Here is a 10,470-nt window from a genome sequence, read left to right on the forward strand (position 1 = left end):
CTGTTACACCACTGTCCCAGGTTAGGGGGAGGGTTGGGATCCCACTAACATGTTTAACCCCGCCACATTCTGTTTTTATGTGCCTGTCCCAAGTCAGGAGCCTGTAATTCAGTGGTTGTCGTTTGTTGATGTGTTACATATTTGTTTTTCGTTCATTTTTTGTACATAAATTAGGCCGTTAGTTTTCTCGTTTGAATTGTTAAATACATTTGTCATTTTGGGGCCTTTTATAGCTGACTATGCAGTATAGACTTTGCTCATTGTTGAAGGCCGTACGGTGACCTATAGTTGTTAATTTCTGTGTCATTTAGTCTCTTCTGGAGAGTTGTCTCATTGGCAATCATACCACATCTTCTTTTTATATTTATAATTAGATCAAGTAAGTATCTCTCGCGGGAGAGTTACACTTATTGATGATTGGTCGGTAACGAACATTAACGTGTCCTGCTAGCTGACCAGTTCGTAATGCCTCATTACTTATTTCTAGATTAATTTTATGAATTTTTGGAAGAAGGTACATGTGTCCTCCATGTTTTGAATTATTATTCTTTAAGACGTTTTACGTCTGGGAATCTTTTTTTTTCTCTCTTTGCTTTATATCAGGGACTTTCTATACTATATTGTTACTGGCCCTGTTTATATTTAACACTTCTCTCAACATACCAGAATTGTAATGATTTACAATAAAAAGAACATATTATCCTCCACACACATGGCCAAGATAACACTGCTATATAATTTCTTATTCAGTTGAATTAATAATTAGAATAAAAAAGTTCTAAGGTTCACGTATTGTCTTTTTTTTTAAAAGCAACTTGTTCAGTTTTATTATACTTTTAACAGGTCGGGAACTCTAGATTTCCTGACGTCAGAATATATTTGCATAGTAATTTCCGAAATAGAAGGTAAACATGGCCTTCAAAAAACAAAAACTGACCAATGACACAATGAACTACAATGCATTGTGGGCTACTACGAGTTTACTACCGCTTAAAAACACGTGAAGTTAGTGGAAAAACTGTCAACTAATATAGTGTCTGGGACTCTCATAATAAATGTTTTTGTTCAGCGAATGTGTTTAATGTAAAATATATAACATAATCTTCAAATTTCATGCTCAGATTAAAAAAAATATTGTTTACTGGCTTCACGATTCGCCTTTTTATCGCCTTGTAAAAGTAGTTGAACAGGCTTTGTCCATTGTTATGCATTGTACCTGTGGATTAATTTCACGTGAAACAGTGAAATTTCCAATGAAGTGACCGCTGTCCAGAATAGAAATCTTTTGAGCTCTTATAAACCCGTCAAAACGGTTTGAAGGAATGGGTTACATGTCTATCTCTATATATATGCTTTTGGATTATTTTGTATCCTGCATGTATAAGGGCGTACGATACAGTTTTAATCTCACGGTGATTTTTTTTTACGAAAACTTGTATACAAAACTCAAGATAATTTTCACCTAGTCAATTCAAATATGTTATAAAAAATATACCTTCATGTGCTACTTTTAGAGATAAATAGGGTCAAAGTTTTAAACATTTACGCAAACTGATTTCGGTTTTGTGGACATTTCTATCCTTTGGAAAGACATACCTAACTTTTTTTGTTTCAAAAGATAAACACAAGCGAATTTTTGTAAAAAAAAAACATTTGGAAAATCTTCTTTACATAAGTATGTTCTAAAATTGTATAACAATTCTTTGGAATTAATTAATTTTTATCAAAGTTTCAGGATTTTAGAAAAAAAACGGATATTTTTTTTGCTGTATATTTATCTTATTTTAAAAAATTTCATCGGTGACTTTTTTATAAAAAATAGTATAAATAATCTTCATACGTAAGGATAGCGCCATAAATGATTTTATTAAGATTGGCAAATATCCGAGTCCGTTAAAAATATAAAAAAAATACAATATCTACTTTAGAAGAAAACGAACTTTGCAAAGACGAAAACAAAACGAAACTACAGCTGCTTGCAATGATTGAGGAAAATATTGCTTCATTACTTTCAGAACAAAGGGAACAGTTTGAAATAGAAAAAAGCCCAAAAAACTGAAATATGCCAAAAAAAATCAATACGTATAGATTTTGTTAACATTTTCAAAGAATGAAGAAATGTCTTGAGCAGTTTTGATAAAATATGATAGATGATTGATATAGGTTTTATACATGTTCTGTACCTGTCAAATTCTAAATATAAAAATATTACACAGTATTCTATAGTAAATATCTCTTTTCAAGATAATGGAAAACCAATCATTCTGAAAGGTGTTTGTATATAAAAAAAATTAGGAGGTGTGGTATGAATGCCAATGAAACAACTATCTACCAAAGTTCAAATGAAGTGGATATAAGCAATTATAGGCAACTACAATGAGAAAAACCCATACCGTATATATAGTCGGTTATAAATAGCCCCGATTGACGATTACACGTGTTTGTTTCTCAAGAACAAATTAATAAATAAATACCCTACCTCGATTTAAATTACTTTTTAATCATAAAAAAGGTACAATTTCATAACATCAATTTTATGAAAAGTTTGAAAATTTTATTGACCCCAACAGATATTTGACACACAAGAGTCTACCTCTTTTTTATGAACCTAAACTTCAAGGATCCCTATTTTTTTTACTGACTATCTGAATGAAAGTTTGTCTTATGGGTAATTGTGTTTTTCACTGTTATTTCGTTGTTGTCTTGTTGACGAATACCTGAAATCTTCGTGTAATTATCAATCATATAAATGGCTATATTTCGGGTAATTCAAACACTCGTTTCTTGGCATAAAAACAACTTTTCGTTAATCTGAGCATGGAACGAATACTTTATATCACGGAATATAAATGTGGATACAAAAAATGAAAAACTAAGCGAAATTGTTAATCCCGCAATACATGAAAAAATGTATTGTATTTCAGTAAATAACACGTGTTCTCGGGTTGCTCGTAAACACGTAGTAGTCCATGATCATGCATTGTTATTCATTTAATGGATTAGTCAAAAACCCATGAAAAAAAATTGCGTCATACGTAAATAAACAATTACATGTGCGTGAACATAAGTATGCTAATCTATGCATATCCATATAAGGTAGTGTTCCCGACCTGTTTAAGAAAACCCTAAGTATATTAGATATTGTTTTTATTTCATGATTTTTTTCAAATATAAAAACTGACAAATGCATGCAGAAATACATATGTCTGTCTGTCCGGCCGAAAGACCTTGGATAGGAAACTTTTGTGAAAGTTATCTTGGCTTTTATAAAGGGGAATGGTTTAATACATTTTTTATTTGGTAATCAGCTTGACAGTGTTGAGTTAAAGCGAGTAAGCAATTTTTACATCCACTTATAAAAGAGTCAATTCAAACACTCGTTTCTTGGCATAAAAACAATTTTTCGTTATTCTGAGCATGGAACGAATACTTTATATCACGGACTATAAATGTGGATACAAAAAATGAAAAACTAAGCGAAATTGTTAATCCCGCAATGCATGAAAAAATGTATTGTATTTCAGTAAATAACACGTGTTCTCGGGTTGCTCGTAAACACGTAGTAGTCCATGATCATGCATTGTTATTCATTTAATGGATTAGTCAAAAACCCATGAAAAAAAAAATTGCGTCATACGTAAATAAACAATTACATGTGCGTGAACATAAGTATGCTAATCTATGCATATCCATATAAGGTAGTGTTCCCGACCTGTTTAAGAAAACCCTAAGTATATTAGATATTGTTTTTATTTCATGATTTTTTTCAAATATAAAAACTGACAAATGCATGCAGAAATACATATGTCTGTCTGTCCGGCCGAAAGACCTTGGATAGGAAACTTTTGTGAAAGTTATCTTGGCTTTTATAAAGGGGAATGGTTTAATACATTTTTTATTTGGTAATCAGCTTGACAGTGTTGAGTTAAAGCGAGTAAGCAATTTTTACATCCACTTATAAAAGGGTCAATTCAAACACTCGTTTCTTGGCATAAAAACAATTTTTCGTTATTCTGAGCATGGAACGAATACTTTATATCACGGACTATAAATGTGGATACAAAAAATGAAAAACTAAGCGAAATTGTTAATCCCGCAATGCATGAAAAAATGTATTGTATTTCAGTAAATAACACGTGTTCTCGGGTTGCTCGTAAACACGTAGTAGTCCATGATCATGCATTGTTATTCATTTAATGGATTAGTCAAAAACCCATGAAAAAAAAAATTGCGTCATACGTAAATAAACAATTACATGTGCGTGAACATAAGTATGCTAATCTATGCATATCCATATAAGGTAGTGTTCCCGACCTGTTTAAGAAAACCCTAAGTATATTAGATATTGTTTTTATTTCATGATTTTTTTCAAATATAAAAACTGACAAATGCATGCAGAAATACATATGTCTGTCTGTCCGGCCGAAAGACCTTGGATAGGAAACTTTTGTGAAAGTTATCTTGGCTTTTATAAAGGGGAATGGTTTAATACATTTTTTATTTGGTAATCAGCTTGACAGTGTTGAGTTACAGCGAGTAAGCAATTTTTACATCCACTTATAAAAGGGTCAATTCAAACACTCGTTTCTTGGCATAAAAACAACTTTTCGTTAATCTGAGCATGGAACGAATACTTTATATCACGGACTATAAATGTGGATACAAAAAATGAAAAACTAAGCGAAATTGTTAATCCCGCAATGCATGAAAAAATGTATTGTATTTCAGTAAATAACACGTGTTCTCGGGTTGCTCGTAAACACGTAGTAGTCCATGATCATGCATTGTTATTCATTTAATGGATTAGTCAAAAACCCATGAAAAAAAATTGCGTCATACGTAAATAAACAATTACATGTGCGTGAACATAAGTATGCTAATCTATGCATATCCATATAAGGTAGTGTTCCCGACCTGTTTAAGAAAACCCTAAGTATATTAGATATTGTTTTTATTTCATGATTTTTTTCAAATATAAAAACTGACAAATGCATGCAGAAATACATATGTCTGTCTGTCCGGCCGAAAGACTTTGGATAGGAAACTTTTGTGAAAGTTATCTTGGCTTTTATAAAGGGGAATGGTTTAATACATTTTTTATTTGGTAATCAGCTTGACAGTGTTGAGTTACAGCGAGTAAGCAATTTTTACATCCACTTATAAAAGGGTCAATTCAAACACTCGTTTCTTGGCATAAAAACAACTTTTCGTTAATCTGAGCATGGAACGAATACTTTATATCACGGACTATAAATGTGGATACAAAAAATGAAAAACTAAGCGAAATTGTTAATCCCGCAATGCATGAAAAAATGTATTGTATTTCAGTAAATAACACGTGTTCTCGGGTTGCTCGTAAACACGTAGTAGTCCATGATCATGCATTGTTATTCATTTAATGGATTAGTCAAAAACCCATGAAAAAAAATTGCGTCATACGTAAATAAACAATTACATGTGCGTGAACATAAGTATGCTAATCTATGCATATCCATATAAGGTAGTGTTCCCGACCTGTTTAAGAAAACCCTAAGTATATTAGATATTGTTTTTATTTCATGATTTTTTTCAAATATAAAAACTGACAAATGCATGCAGAAATACATATGTCTGTCTGTCCGGCCGAAAGACCTTGGATAGGAAACTTTTGTGAAAGTTATCTTGGCTTTTATAAAGGGGAATGGTTTAATACATTTTTTATTTGGTAATCAGCTTGACAGTGTTGAGTTAAAGCGAGTAAGCAATTTTTACATCCACTTATAAAAGAGTCAATCCAAACACTCGTTTCTTGGCATAAAAACAATTTTTCGTTATTCTGAGCATGGAACGAATACTTTATATCACGGACTATAAATGTGGATACAAAAAATGAAAAACTAAGCGAAATTGTTAATCCCGCAATGCATGAAAAAATGTATTGTATTTCAGTAAATAACACGTGTTCTCGGGTTGCTCGTAAACACGTAGTAGTCCATGATCATGCATTGTTATTCATTTAATGGATTAGTAAAAAACCCATGAAAAAAAATTGCGTCATACGTAAATAAACAATTACATGTGCGTGAACATAAGTATGCTAATCTATGCATATCCATATAAGGTAGTGTTCCCGACCTGTTTAAGAAAACCCTAAGTATATTAGATATTGTTTTTATTTCATGATTTTTTTCAAATATAAAAACTGACAAATGCATGCAGAAATACATATGTCTGTCTGTCCGGCCGAAAGACCTTGGATAGGAAACTTTTGTGAAAGTTATCTTGGCTTTTATAAAGGGGAATGGTTTAATACATTTTTTATTTGGTAATCAGCTTGACAGTGTTGAGTTAAAGCGAGTAAGCAATTTTTACATCCACTTATAAAAGAGTCAATTCAAACACTCGTTTCTTGGCATAAAAACAACTTTTCGTTAATCTGAGCATGGAACGAATGCTTTATATCACGGACTATAAATGTGGATACAAAAAATGAAAAACTAAGCGAAATTGTTAATCCCGCAATGCATGAAAAAATGTATTGTATTTCAGTAAATAACACGTGTTCTCGGGTTGCTCGTAAACACGTAGTAGTCCATGATCATGCATTGTTATTCATTTAATGGATTAGTCAAAAACCCATGAAAAAAAATTGCGTCATACGTAAATAAACAATTACATGTGCGTGAACATAAGTATGATAATCTATGCATATCCATATAAGGTAGTGTTCCCGACCTGTTTAAGAAAACCCTAAGTATATTAGATATTGTTTTTATTTCATGATTTTTTTCAAATATAAAAACTGACAAATGCATGCAGAAATACATATGTCTGTCTGTCCGGCCGAAAGACCTTGGATAGGAAACTTTTGTGAAAGTTATCTTGGCTTTTATAAAGGGGAATGGTTTAATACATTTTTTTATTTGGTAATCAGCTTGACAGTGTTGAGTTAAAGCGAGTAAGCAATTTTTACATCCACTTATAAAAGAGTCAATTCAAACACTCGTTTCTTGGCATAAAAACAATTTTTCGTTAATCTGAGCATGGAACGAATACTTTATATCACGGACTATAAATGTGGATACAAAAAATGAAAAACTAAGCGAAATTGTTAATCCCGCAATGCATGAAAAAATGTATTGTATTTCAGTAAATAACACGTGTTCTCGGGTTGCTCGTAAACACGTAGTAGTCCATGATCATGAATTGTTATTCATTTAATGGATTAGTCAAAAACCCATGAAAAAAAATTGCGTCATACGTAAATAAACAATTACATGTGCGTGAACATAAGTATGCTAATCTATGCATATCCATACAAGGTAGTGTTCCCGACCTGTTTAAGAAAACCCTAAGTATATTAGATATTGTTTTTATTTCATGATTTTTTTCAAATATAAAAACTGACAAATGCATGCAGAAATACATATGTCTGTCTGTCCGGCCGAAAGACCTTGGATAGGAAACTTTTGTGAAAGTTATCTTGGCTTTTATAAAAGGGAATGGTTTAATACATTTTTTATTTGGTAATCAGCTTGACAGTGTTGAGTTAAAGCGAGTAAGCAATTTTTACATCCACTTATAAAGGAGTCGGAAGATACCAAAGGGACACTCAAAACGAGTGGGGGGGGGAGGGGGGGGGGGGTACAAAATGCATTAGTCGAAGAGAAACCGACAACACCATGGAAAAAAAGAAAAAATAACCAAAAGACAAACAAGATCCTATAAAACACTACATAGAAAACTTTTAAATTTTATTTTGTTAAAAGTAACTTGTTGAATTAGTTTAGGAGCTACCTACAAAGGAGATATCAAAGAGTGGAAATAAAAAATAAACCATCTGTATTAAGTCATTTTTCTCAAAAGACTGAGCAACAATAAACACTTGGGGTAATGGTAAGCAAATTCTGCTCTATATGTGACACTCGCTGTGATTTTCATGGTATTACTAAGTACAAGCTCGGTGATAATTGTCATTCTGAATTATGGCGCAAATGATATTTATGCATCTTAAAAATGACAATTAGCTCAAAAGGACTCCAGCCATATAATGTGATCAATATATATGAGTGTTCCATTTAAGTGTCAAATGTTACAACCAAATGTTAATAATATATGACCTAGCAATTGGAATGTCCTAGCTAAATAAAATAAAGTTTAGATCTGGAATAGTAAAATTAGAGACTACCATGTTTTAAATTGAAAAAAAAAAACATAAGCCATTCCCGTAACCATTTGTCCAGCTTACTCAAGTCATAGTCAACAACTGGTTTGATTGACAGTCTATTAAGACCGAGCAGCTGGTCGAAATTTCATCATCAAAAAGTCTACTAAGGAAAATCAACTATGTCATTAGTATATATATATATATATATATGAAATATATAAGTCTAAGGTCCTTACTGATTCTTGAAAGACTTCAGCGGAAAAATGACTAAATACAGATGGTTTATTTTTTTTATTTTCGCTCTTTGATATATCCATTGTAGGTAGCCCCTACACCAATTTAACAAGTACGTTCCTTTTAACTTTTAGAAGAATCTATGTCAAACGTCATCAAATGACTTAGAAAAATCACACAAAAACACAAAAAACGAAGCAGCTAAATTCTAATTCTACTGCATTATCGAGCACTTATACATTTCTATGTGCTGACGCACAGTTCGGCATTTTGGCGGAATCTTTACGAACATTCATAATACGTTTGTTTCTCGTTAAAACAATATATACTTTTTAATAAATAACTCTCTCCATTACTTTATACCACAACTTTTAACATATATCGGTCATAAATCGGAAGGAGATGCTGAATCCCCCCCTTTTTTTAAATTGCAAAAACATTTGCAATAATACAATTAAAAGGATAGTTACATTGTTCAAGTGATTTAGAATCATTAAAAAATATTGAATCAAAACATTAAGTTTTTGAATAAAATCAACAATTTCAATCGATTATATCGAAAATGTATCATAGATTTCATGTCTGTGGGGGAAATATATTCCTTTTTTTTAATTTGGAAATAAGACTAACACACATGATTTGTTAAAGAAATCACATTTCTTGTCTTCATTATACACGATATCACCAATCGAATTATCATTTATAAACATTTGTATGAGTGGAATATATACAAGTACCTCTGTTTGATAAATGAGCATTTTCATGTTTTTCCACTAAGTTTTGGAATTAGAAACATCGTCATATTGTATTATATTAATCCATGCAATCCAATACAATTTGCCATATTAAAAGTGTAAAATAAAATATATAAATACGATTAACAGATAAAAAAAGCGGTTAACCGATAAAAATAGCGGATACCGACATATAAATAGTGATTACCGATAAAAATAGTGGTTAACCGACATACAAATAGCGGTTAACCGATAAAATACCTTTTAGACCAAATGGTACACCACAGACAAGAGATATCTACACAACTATAGGCGAGTTAAAGGGTGTAACAGAGTGGACAGTAACAAATGCAATTCAGGTGTTTGTTCATTTTTACACCAACAGCAGGAACGAAAAAAAATGCTCATCAAAAACCAAAAAAGATTTTATCTTTCTGAAACACAAAATGCATTTAACTTTTATATATCTAGTGGATGCCAGGCCTTAAACTTTTTCCAACTACATACGTTAGTCTGTAGTACTCAAGAGTAGTTTTCGAGGTGTAAATACAGCCATTTTTGTCCATTTGTTATGGTGAACCGTCCGAATTCAAGCTTAATATGAAAATTCTATCATTTGCCACAAAACGTCGCTTTTCAGATAGTTTTTGTCTAAAATGAAAGTGGCCGCATTTGTGTTCAGTCTCAACCTTTATATATATGTTACGTATCATCATCAAATACAACATATATTTAAATGTTAAGATTGAACACAAGAGCGGACACTTCCATTTTAGACAAAAAAACGTCTAAAATAAGCACAAATGCTAAAATTGTAAAGATTTCAGTAATTTTGCATGAATTAATGATGCAAGTACCTGATGCATATGCATTGCTTTGTTAAAAACAGCCCATATTTATTAAACAGAATGATTCTTCTTTCAAAAAAAATAGCTAAAAGTTTACATTTTTAACAACTTTTTGGAATGCTATATATTTTGGGGCCAAAAAGGGGCCTTACCGGGCCTACTCCTTTTGAACATTGTGTACATTGTAAAGTCACAGACGATGTTAAACACTTTCTTTTAGTCTACTCAAAATATGATGCGCAAAGAAAACAGAAAAGCAAGCAGTCGTAGATCTTTCATTGAAACACCTTCTTTCCGGATACACACATATTTTTAGTCCTGTGCATTACTATTTACAGGATTCCTGGAAACTAATATACTTAGGAAGGCTCTCAAATAAGTATCATCAATATATTCATATGAATATATCCTTTAGATAAATTAATTATGTATTTGTAACCCATGTGTGTATGATGTATTTCTAAGGTAGTCTCTCAAGTTCAATTATTTCTCCATTACAAAACAAGAA

Source organism: Mytilus californianus, unplaced genomic scaffold, assembly GCF_021869535.1.
Source record: "Mytilus californianus isolate M0D057914Y unplaced genomic scaffold, xbMytCali1.0.p SCAF_3, whole genome shotgun sequence".
In the NCBI taxonomy this organism is placed as follows: domain Eukaryota; kingdom Metazoa; phylum Mollusca; class Bivalvia; order Mytilida; family Mytilidae; genus Mytilus; species Mytilus californianus.